Source organism: Larus michahellis, chromosome 17 (genome assembly GCF_964199755.1).
Source record: "Larus michahellis chromosome 17, bLarMic1.1, whole genome shotgun sequence".
Classification (NCBI taxonomy): Eukaryota; Metazoa; Chordata; class Aves; order Charadriiformes; family Laridae; genus Larus; species Larus michahellis.
Window position 1 is genome coordinate 2,448,569 of NC_133912.1, and position 9,362 is coordinate 2,457,930.

General features: G+C 44.2%; 1 protein-coding gene across 2 annotated transcripts in view; it reads right to left on the reverse strand.

The window, feature by feature from the left end:
- Window positions 1-7,769, reverse strand: part of ARHGAP32 (Rho GTPase activating protein 32) — a 256,801-nt gene extending 249,032 nt beyond the window's left edge. Inside the window, exon 1 of one of the 2 annotated variants that reach the window (XM_074561427.1) lies at window positions 7,541-7,769. The gene's annotated coding sequence lies outside the window, so the exon portion shown is untranslated. The remainder of the gene's footprint in view (window positions 1-7,540) is intronic. The other variant, XM_074561425.1, reaches the window with a different exon arrangement.
- Window positions 7,770-9,362: the final 1,593 nt, after the last annotated feature.

Below are 9,362 nucleotides of genomic sequence, written 5' to 3' on the forward strand. Positions count from 1 at the left end.
TAAGGATGCAATCAATCATTAAGATTTCTTCCAAAAGAAAAAAATAAAAAAGCATACACAATCATTTGTTTAAAGCTTGCCTCAGTGTAAAAAAGGCAACAGAATAACCATTCCCGCATATTTGATTATCAAATCAGAGCTTGGTGGGAAGAACAAGTAAGGAAGTCTTCCAATTAACTAACTTCTTTTTTTTTGCATTAAATGTGGTCGTTGAACACTGCTGTAGAAAGACAGAGGGAAAAGCAGATCTCTGGTCTTCTGGCAGTTTTTCCCATTCTTGAACAATTCCTCCTTCAGATGCACAGCCACAAAGGTTCAAAGGTCCCCGCAGCCTTTGTTCTCAGTTCCAGCATAGTTACAAACAAACTTTTGTTCCTGTTTCTTCAATGAAATGGGCTGCAGCAGTTACCAATGATTGAACTTTACATCTGAAGCTTGCCTTCTGCATCATTCAACTGAAGGACTATGGAATCTCATTTACGCTTCAAGAATAAATTACCAGAACTTTTTCCAAAATAAAAATCAACTGCTCCTTTCCGAATCAACCTCCTGCAAACATATTACGCTTCTGCATACACATAAAAGCAAGGAAGGATCAACACACTTTGTTCTACAGATTGTACCAGAGACTTTTTTTGTTTTATCCAAACATAATATTTATCGCTATTGCTCATTCATTTGTGAGTTTTATCGTAAAAGTCTACACATTTTACCTTGTAGTGCAAAAGTGATATCTGTCAGTAATTTTTAAAATACACATACACACGTATCGACATGCCCACTGGAAACAAACAATACCCAAACAGCATTTTTTATTGTTTATGTCCCAGCCAAACTGTAAGGGATGAAATGATGATCTTAAGGGCAACCTATGGAAAGCAGCTACTGAAATACAGTCGCATTCCAAGTGAATGGAATATGGAAATTGTTCATAAAATTTGTAAAGATTCTATCAGATTGTATCAGCTGCTATGTAAATTTTGGGGAAAAAACAAGCAAGGTGCATTACTCAGCAGGATAACAGGCTTTTTGAATTAAAAATAAATAAATAAAAATACTGAAATTACCTCTTTAAAAGATTGATTGTTCCTAGCAGGTGGGATTTGACTCTCTAGAGATGCTTCTTGCAAAACACACGACACAAAAGATATCAAAGCACTTTTTTTTTTTTTTTTAAATAAATTGTGGCTTCAAGCTAGAGCTCATAGGCTGGCTATTAGGAAATCTAATGAAGACATTCATGAATCATAACAAGGAGTAAAAGGGTAAATCCCAGCAAATATTGAAAGGCTCTTGCAACAATTAAAATTATGCTCAAACAGGGCTTATCCGGCTACATTCTTCTTCATAATAGCCACGCTCATGCCCATAGTGAAGTCAGAAAGAATACGTCCAAATTGTAACATCTGGATTTGTAAAACTTTTGCTTTTATACTGGCACCAAAAAACACCAAACTGCTTTAAAAACAGCAAGCACTGTATCTTTTCTTTTCCACCAGAGCACAGGCATGCACCTTGAGCATTCCGAGTATTGAAACCAAAAAGATCACCTCCCAAATACCAGGAAACATTGTTACTGAAATTAAAAAAAAAAAAACAACTTAACTTTACCATTTTAAAAGACATTTATTTAGTCAGTGATACATGTATCTCAGATAACAAAATACACAGAGGATTAAACATGTTTTTAAGAAGTAAGAATTTTCAAACCACTTATAAGAACCTAACACCTTGCCATCTACGTTATTTTTAGCAAAACTGATTATCTCAATCTGCCAGTAAGTGACAACAAAGCTTTTAGAATACCAGCTTTCACCCTTGTATCTTAAAAGCAACTTACCAATATTGATTACATCACTGTCATCCTTCTACAACTGGATTCTGGGGCCACAGCTGCTGGACCACTACTATGTCCCCGTATTTCTGCTAAACTACCCACTGATACAGGGCTGAACCACAGCATGGGATGTCACAAAAATAAACTTGTGCTGTAAAAAAGTTTCACCTGCTTTTTGACTTTATGCTTGCTGTAAGATAGAAAAGATGGAGCATGACCAAATTAAAAGTAACACAAGACTGACAACTTGTTCAACTGCCATGAAGCCTGCTTAAAAAGTAAACTAACACGCACAAGCTAAATTTGAACTGTCACGGTGAGTTTATCCAAGAACAGTGTTTTCTATTATACATTATATTATACATCCATTACCAGGAGATCTAAGGCCGTAACTCAGGCCGCGGCTGACCAAGTGTCCCTCCATCCAACAAATAACCTCAGGGATATTTAAGCATTTAATTTTGCCCTGAAATCCATAGAAAGCCAGGCTCCAAACTTCTTGTGGTCCCGGTTTAATGAATTAATAGCGGAAATGAGAGAAACTCCGCTGTCTCTGATTCTTAGAGAGTTATAATGGATACATTAAATCAATGCTTCCCACCCACAACCATGAAAGGCTGAGAGGTGAACAGGCAAAAGCACTGGGCACACCAGGAAGGGAATGGAGAGGCAGCAATTGCAGTTTTATCAGCAAAAGCGATTAAGATGACAAGAGAATGATTCAACGATCAGTAGTTTATGCTGAACTATTGCATCAGCTAGTGACTTCAAGACACAGCAACAGGACATGCTCCAAAGGTTGCAACTTAGCTACAGAAACAAAACTAAAAATAAAAAGTATAGGATCTTAAAATAGTGATTTTAAAAGCATATTTCAGGGTATTTTATTTTCTAAACTATCAGTTAGAAGACAGGAGCTGCTGAGCCATATTCTTATTTGCTACAAGATTCATAGATGACTCTATGAACTCCAGACCTACACGCATGGAACTAAGCACAGAACAAAAGAACATCCAGTGAATAGTGGCAGTTAAATGTCATAATCATCACAAGACAATACCATCTAAATACATTTAAGTCATTAGTATGATGACAGTTAATACATTGTTTGGTCAAAAAGCAAGACAATAACACAAGGAAGCATGTACATGGCACATTTACCAAACTGATTACAATAAACCTGGTAGCATTGGTTTATCAGCTTAAACAATCAGCAGCTAATTAACTGTGCATTTAACAACTAGGTAATAAAGTTTCTTCCCAGGGAAAATCAGATTGGAAAAGTCAACATCAGCTTAAACACGATTAACTTCCTGTCCCACTGCTGGTAAAGCAAATCCAATTTGCTAAATAGTTTAAAAGGCAGTTTTTAATTATTGTGCACACTACCGAAGAATCTAACGCTACGCACACACAAATATGGCAAGCTGATCTACTCAAGTGTATATAGGCTCCAGCAACACAAAACACCACTTAAATAAAACAAGCGAAGACTTCTTAACATGCTTAACAACAGCCCCAGCCCAGTAACTTGTATTGCAGAAGCCCCCATGGATGTTAGCCCGAATCTTTACAGGAGGGAAACCACACACAGTTGCAGCATGTATAATATGCAACAATACTAACTTGTAGCATTTCTTTTAGACTTTTCCATTACTTCCCATTCCTAACACAATCTCTCAATACAAATATACAGTAAACAACTACACTCTTCTGAGTAAGATTTACATATTTTACCTGGTTTCAACTGGCACACACACCACCCTAGGAACACACGCACACAGACTACTCAACAACCTATATATCTAAAGTGCTTTACACAGCAGAAATTGAGGCAACACAGGAAAACGGTGTGGGAGAAACACAGCAAGTCACCATCAGAAGTAGAAGCAGGATTCAAATGAGCAGCTCATAGCGATATCAACGGAGTGACAGCTTTGCTGCCTTCCTACACTATTTACCCAACACAGTAATTACAATTTGAAAATTCAAGTTTTCCATTTTAATTGTTCAGCACCCAAGATAACAATTTGTTTTCATCTACAACATGGACCTAAAAAAAAAAAAATCAAAACACAAAATTAATACTGAAAAGATACAGTTTCAATCAAAACGGCTGAGAATTGCTAAATGACTGCTGACCCGCAGCATTATATCCTCAGGTTATGTGATTCTCCAAATTCTGGTTGGCTGGAAGACCTAATCTGAATAACAATAACAACAAAAAATGGCTTCCCTTTAGTGTCCTCAGTATGCACATCCCCTCTCTCACATTGGCTAACAGTGCACAGCCAGCCTGTTCGAAGGATTAGCATAAGAATAGAAATCACTGTGAAAATCCACATGCTCTGACTGGCCAGACTTGTTGACCTGCTTCACCCCAGATAGCAAATCGACTTATTCTTCCAAGAAAAACAGTTGTGGACTTTGAAAGTTGATAAACATTTCAATTTTTTCTTTTATATTATGGTATTAGACATCCCGAGGGCAGCTATCAGACCCAAACAGTGAATCTGAACAACTTTCACTGTTGTAGGCACAGACATCACAAGTGCAAGCATCTGAACTTGAAAGTGAGCACAAGTCTAGTGGAGGAGAATAGGTCTGTCAGGACCCCTCCTAGCTTGGACCTACTGCGTTCATCATAAAATCCCCTCATCAGCAAGCTCAAAGGCTCTGCTGGTACAAGATGCTGCTGCAAGCGCACTGAAGGCTGAAACCAGATACTGGAGCCGCAGTTCAAGAGCACAGCTGCGAGAGGAAACTGGCCCCACATGTCCACACGCTACACCTGACAGAAGCCACCCATACTTACAGTCTCGAGAGAACAATTAGTCCAGGTTTTTGCAAGTAAAATTTATAAATTTACCTACATCTCTTTAAATCTTCCTCCCTTTCTGCCCTTACCCTGCGATCAGCCACAGTGGTATTGAGCCAACAACTGGGAGACAATAGCTCCTGCCATCGTGACTGGAATCAGATAGGAACTACTACATGGATAAGAATACTTTGAGAGGAAGTGCGAATGAAAATAATCCCCCAGTTCATGAAGAGGCCAACATCTTCCTCTTATTTGTGGAGAGGAGGACACAAAGGCCTAGGGAACCCATTCCAATTTTTCTCTCCTATACAAACTCTGTTAGTCATAATAAAGTATGAAAAACATCATTTGTTTTTGGAAATATGTATATTTGACTCTTGAAAAGCAACTGAATTTTTGTATAAACATACTACAGTGTTTGACATGTTTGTTTTGAAATAGGGGAAGCTGACTGAAATCATCCCCATAATGTGGTCTGACACTTCATGCAAGACAATGCATTCAAACAGCAAAATGACATTTCCTTTTCAGAAGTTCACAAAAGAGACAGAAGCCCGGGGGAAAATGGCCAAAGTAGCACTATTCCCCTTTTTGTTAGATTTTCTCCACTCCCTCTGGGATCTTCTCCCAGGCCAGTAAGTCACCACTGCAATCCTTTCCCCTTAAATTCAATGACATCATCGTTTCCCTCCCTTTGCATTACAGAAAAATAGACTATTAAGAACTGGGATACTGATATTTCACAACTCATCAGCAAGTGGCACAAAAACACTGCAACACCCAGCTACAAACCATACATAAAATCTAACAAGTAAAACAATTCCCCAGTGATATTTCTGCTGACCTGCCTCGGATGCTCTTTGTTTCTTCAAAAACTTGACAAATATACTTTAAACAAACAAATCCCAGATTAAGACCACAAGATTAAAGATTGAACAATAATTTGCTTCTGGCAATGGATTAATATTTCTGTACATTATGCACAGTATTAATACCACGTTAACACTTTCCATTCTGTTGTCTCCCCAAATAATAGGTTTTACAAAATGCATATTGCCAGACTCGCCCCATTTTTCCCCCCTTCATTATCTCAATCACTATATGCCCCCAAGGGAATAAAATTTTGATTCTTCGAGATCAAAAATAAAATTTTTGATTCTTCAAGATGGCTCCGATATGTTCAAACATTATAAAACCATCAGCTATACAGGGGTCCGCACCCTGGTATGGCACAAGCAACCTCCAATAAGTTCAGGAAAACAAATCAGTCCAAGCACAAGAACTATCTGCTTGCTCTTTTAACATGAAGAAAACGTAATATTTTACTTACCAGTCAGAATAAATTGTTCGCTCAAGGCTAACCTAATTTTGCAAAACTGTAATGAAAAGACATCAGTGCAGCAAGAAAGAAGTTGCACAGTTCTAAATAAGCATGTGCACGGCATTTGTCCCTGTTCTGTAGAAAAAGGCATCTATCCCATGCTCAAACAGCAAACAACTGAAATAGACATTCTCTTAAGAGTCTTGGCAATGTACTCATTCTGCTCCATATCACAGAGGAGTGTCTGGTCACTTTTGGAGAATACAGTTGGGGGTTACAGCTCTTTCTTGAAATGAAATAGCATATTTTAAGCTTCCACCTTCTTGCCTTTCCACTTATTCCTATAAATTGCATTCTTACCACTAAGAGCATCAACCAACACATCAAATTGGATGCCCACCCAAGTGAAGGTTGCCCGAGCCCCTGTCCACAGTGCTGTTTTCTGCACTATCTTGTGTGGAAAGTGCAGTAGTGTAACAAAAAAATAACTCACTCCCATCAGTTTCTTACAATTCAACAGCCATACGTCCAGTCTGGAGCAGCGGTTTGCGATATGAGATAGGTTCTCAGGGGAGAAAGAGATAGGCTGCATAGTTTGCGAAAGGAAAACAGTGCGACACGTGCAAGTTCCAAAGGTTAATTTACCTTTTTCTCAAGTTGAAGCCATTGCTCAGAGTCCAAACGTGCCGGGGACCTTTCCTCACAAGCCCCTGGACCACTATCCTTCGCTCACCTCCCTCTTGCAATCTGGGGGGAAAGCTAACCAAGACCTTCCAGATCACCGAGTGTTTGGAAGGCACCTTAAAGATCATCTCCTTCCAACCCCCTGCCATGGGCAGGGACACCTTCCATTAGACCAGGTTGCTCAAAGTCCCATCCAACCTGGCTTTGACCACCATCTCCACGCGCACCAAAGGTCTGTCGGGCACTCCACCATGTTACAGTTTCCTGGCACACGGATGTGCCTCGCAGAGGACCTTCGGTGGCCCAAGGAGACCTCTGGGCCCTCACTGCACCTGAAAAGGTCTAACGAGGCGTTATGAGGGCCCCATCACACACACCACAGAGGACAGCCTGCACAATGGCCAAGCACAAAGCCGAACGGCCGCTGCACGCTACCAGCACGCCGCCTCTCCTCACGCCCGGGCTGAAACCCCAGTTATCCCTCCAAATTATTTCCCAACAAATTACTGCTTGGCGAGAGGTGATTCTACCCACCTCGGAGACCTTCCCCAGAGGACGGCGAACGCAGGTGAGAAGAGAAGGAAGGGAGCCACAAAACAAACAAATAAACAAAAAAAAGCCCCAAACCCACGACTTCTTTTTTTTCTTCGCTTTCTCCCCTTCCCCTCACAGCCAGCCCTCAGCGCCCGCGCGTGAGCGGCCGTTGGCGCTAACGGCCGCTGGCGAGGCTGCCGCGCGCGCGCCCCCTCCCCTCACCCACCCCCGGCGCCGCCTTCGCGATACGGGCGCTATCGCGACACGAACCATCCCTCTGTGTGTGCGTGTGCGCGTCCTGCCCCCCCAACCTCTCCCCTCAGCCCTTCTTCCCCTCACTCACCTCGCTCCACCACAGCGGGGGCCGAGCCCGGGCGCCCCGGCCGCCGTCTACCAGCCGCGTCCCGCCGACATGGCCGCCGCAGGTGAGGAGCCGACGGGGAAGGAGCCGCGGGGAAGGGCCCTGAGCAAGGGGGAACCGCGTCCGGCACACGCCCCCCTCACACACGCTCCAGAGAAAGGCTGCGGGGCCCATGCGCGTTGCCGCCGCTGCCTGGCTCCTCCCCGACGCCGGGGAAGGGCGGGCCGCAGCCCGGACCGCGGCGGAGGGAGGGCGGGCCGTCCGCCCGGGGCCGGGTGATGGGGTGGCGAGGGGTGCTCGGGGCAGAGTGGGGTCACATGGAGGACGGGATGGGAGCGGGGTGTCACATGGCGACGGGTGGAAGCACGGGGCGCAGGATGGGGGTCGGTGGGAAAATCACTACCTGGGCTACTGGGAAGGGTAAAGCGGTGGGCCTGGGTACTGGGGGGTGAGAGGCTTGGAATCGTGGAATGGTTGGGGTTGGAAGGGACCTTAAAGCCCATCTCGTTCCCACCTCCCACCAGCCCAGGTTGCTCCAAGCCCCGTCCATCCTGGCCTTGAACCCCTCCAGGGATGGGGCAGCCACAGCTTCTCTGGGCAACCTGGGCCAGGGGCTCACCGCCCTCACAGCAAACAATTTCTTCCTCAGATCTCATCTAAATTGCCCCTCTTTCAGTTTAAAGCCATTCCCCCTCGTCCCATGGCTCCCCTCCCTGATCAGGAGTCCCTCCCCAGCTTGCCTGGAGCCCCTTTAGGGACTCCCCGGAGCCTTCTCTTCTCCAGGCTGAACCCCCCCAACTCTCCCAGCCTGTCCTCCCAGCAGAGGGGCTCCAGCCCTCCCAGCATCTTCGTGGCCTTTTCTAGACTTGCTCTGACAGCTCCGTGTCCTTCTGCTGTTGGTGGCCCCAGAGCTGGAGGCAGCACTGCAGGGGTGTCTCCCCAGAGCGGAGCAGAGGGGCAGAATCCCCTCCCTGGCCCTGCTGGCCACACTGCTGGGGATGCAGCCCACTATGTGGTTGGCTTCTGTGTATGGGGAAACACTTCAAGGTGCACCTGAGGTTTGGGATCGAGCTGGGGTGGGGAAGGGTTTGTGTTCAGGGCCGAGCTGGAGTGTGGTTCAGTGGGGTTATTTGGGCTTGAGGGAAGGAGGTGTGCTGAGCAAGGTGCTGGAGCTATCCCTACTGAGGAATGGAGCTTGGTGGGGCGTGCAATGGCAAAATCCTGCCAAAGAGGTTCTGAAGTTTGTGTGTTTGTTTGTTTTTAATATGGCCAGGCACGGTCCCTCTCTGAGGGATGGGTCCCAGCCAGGAGGGCTGTAAGTCAGGTGCCTGCCTGCACCTCCATTGCGGTAGTGCAAGATCAAGAAAGGTGCTTTACCTCAGTCATAGGACTTGTTTACCCGTGGGCAGACTATTTGCATGCCCTGTCTGCAATACAAAGCCTTCCCCTCTGGTTAAGCTTCAAATGTATTCAATCTAGTCTTGAGACAGTGTTGTTTTATCAGAAAAGGTTAACTTAATTCAAACCTTTAAGTGAAGTTTAAGTGTTAACCACAAATTCCATTCTCCAGATGTTGAATGAAAGGACCTGTAATGCTTCAGTAGGGGATCTTTTTGATAGAGTTATTACCCCTCTGTTGTGTTTCAGTAGCTGACCCCAACTACTTTATAATGTGCTTTATAGATGCTTTTTTGTGTCATTAGCATTTTCAGAAACGCACAACTTGATTTTGCTGGCAGTAGGCAAAATCCTTCCTGATAATTATGCCATTTGATGACCGCAGAGGTTAAAAATCTGATTGCTG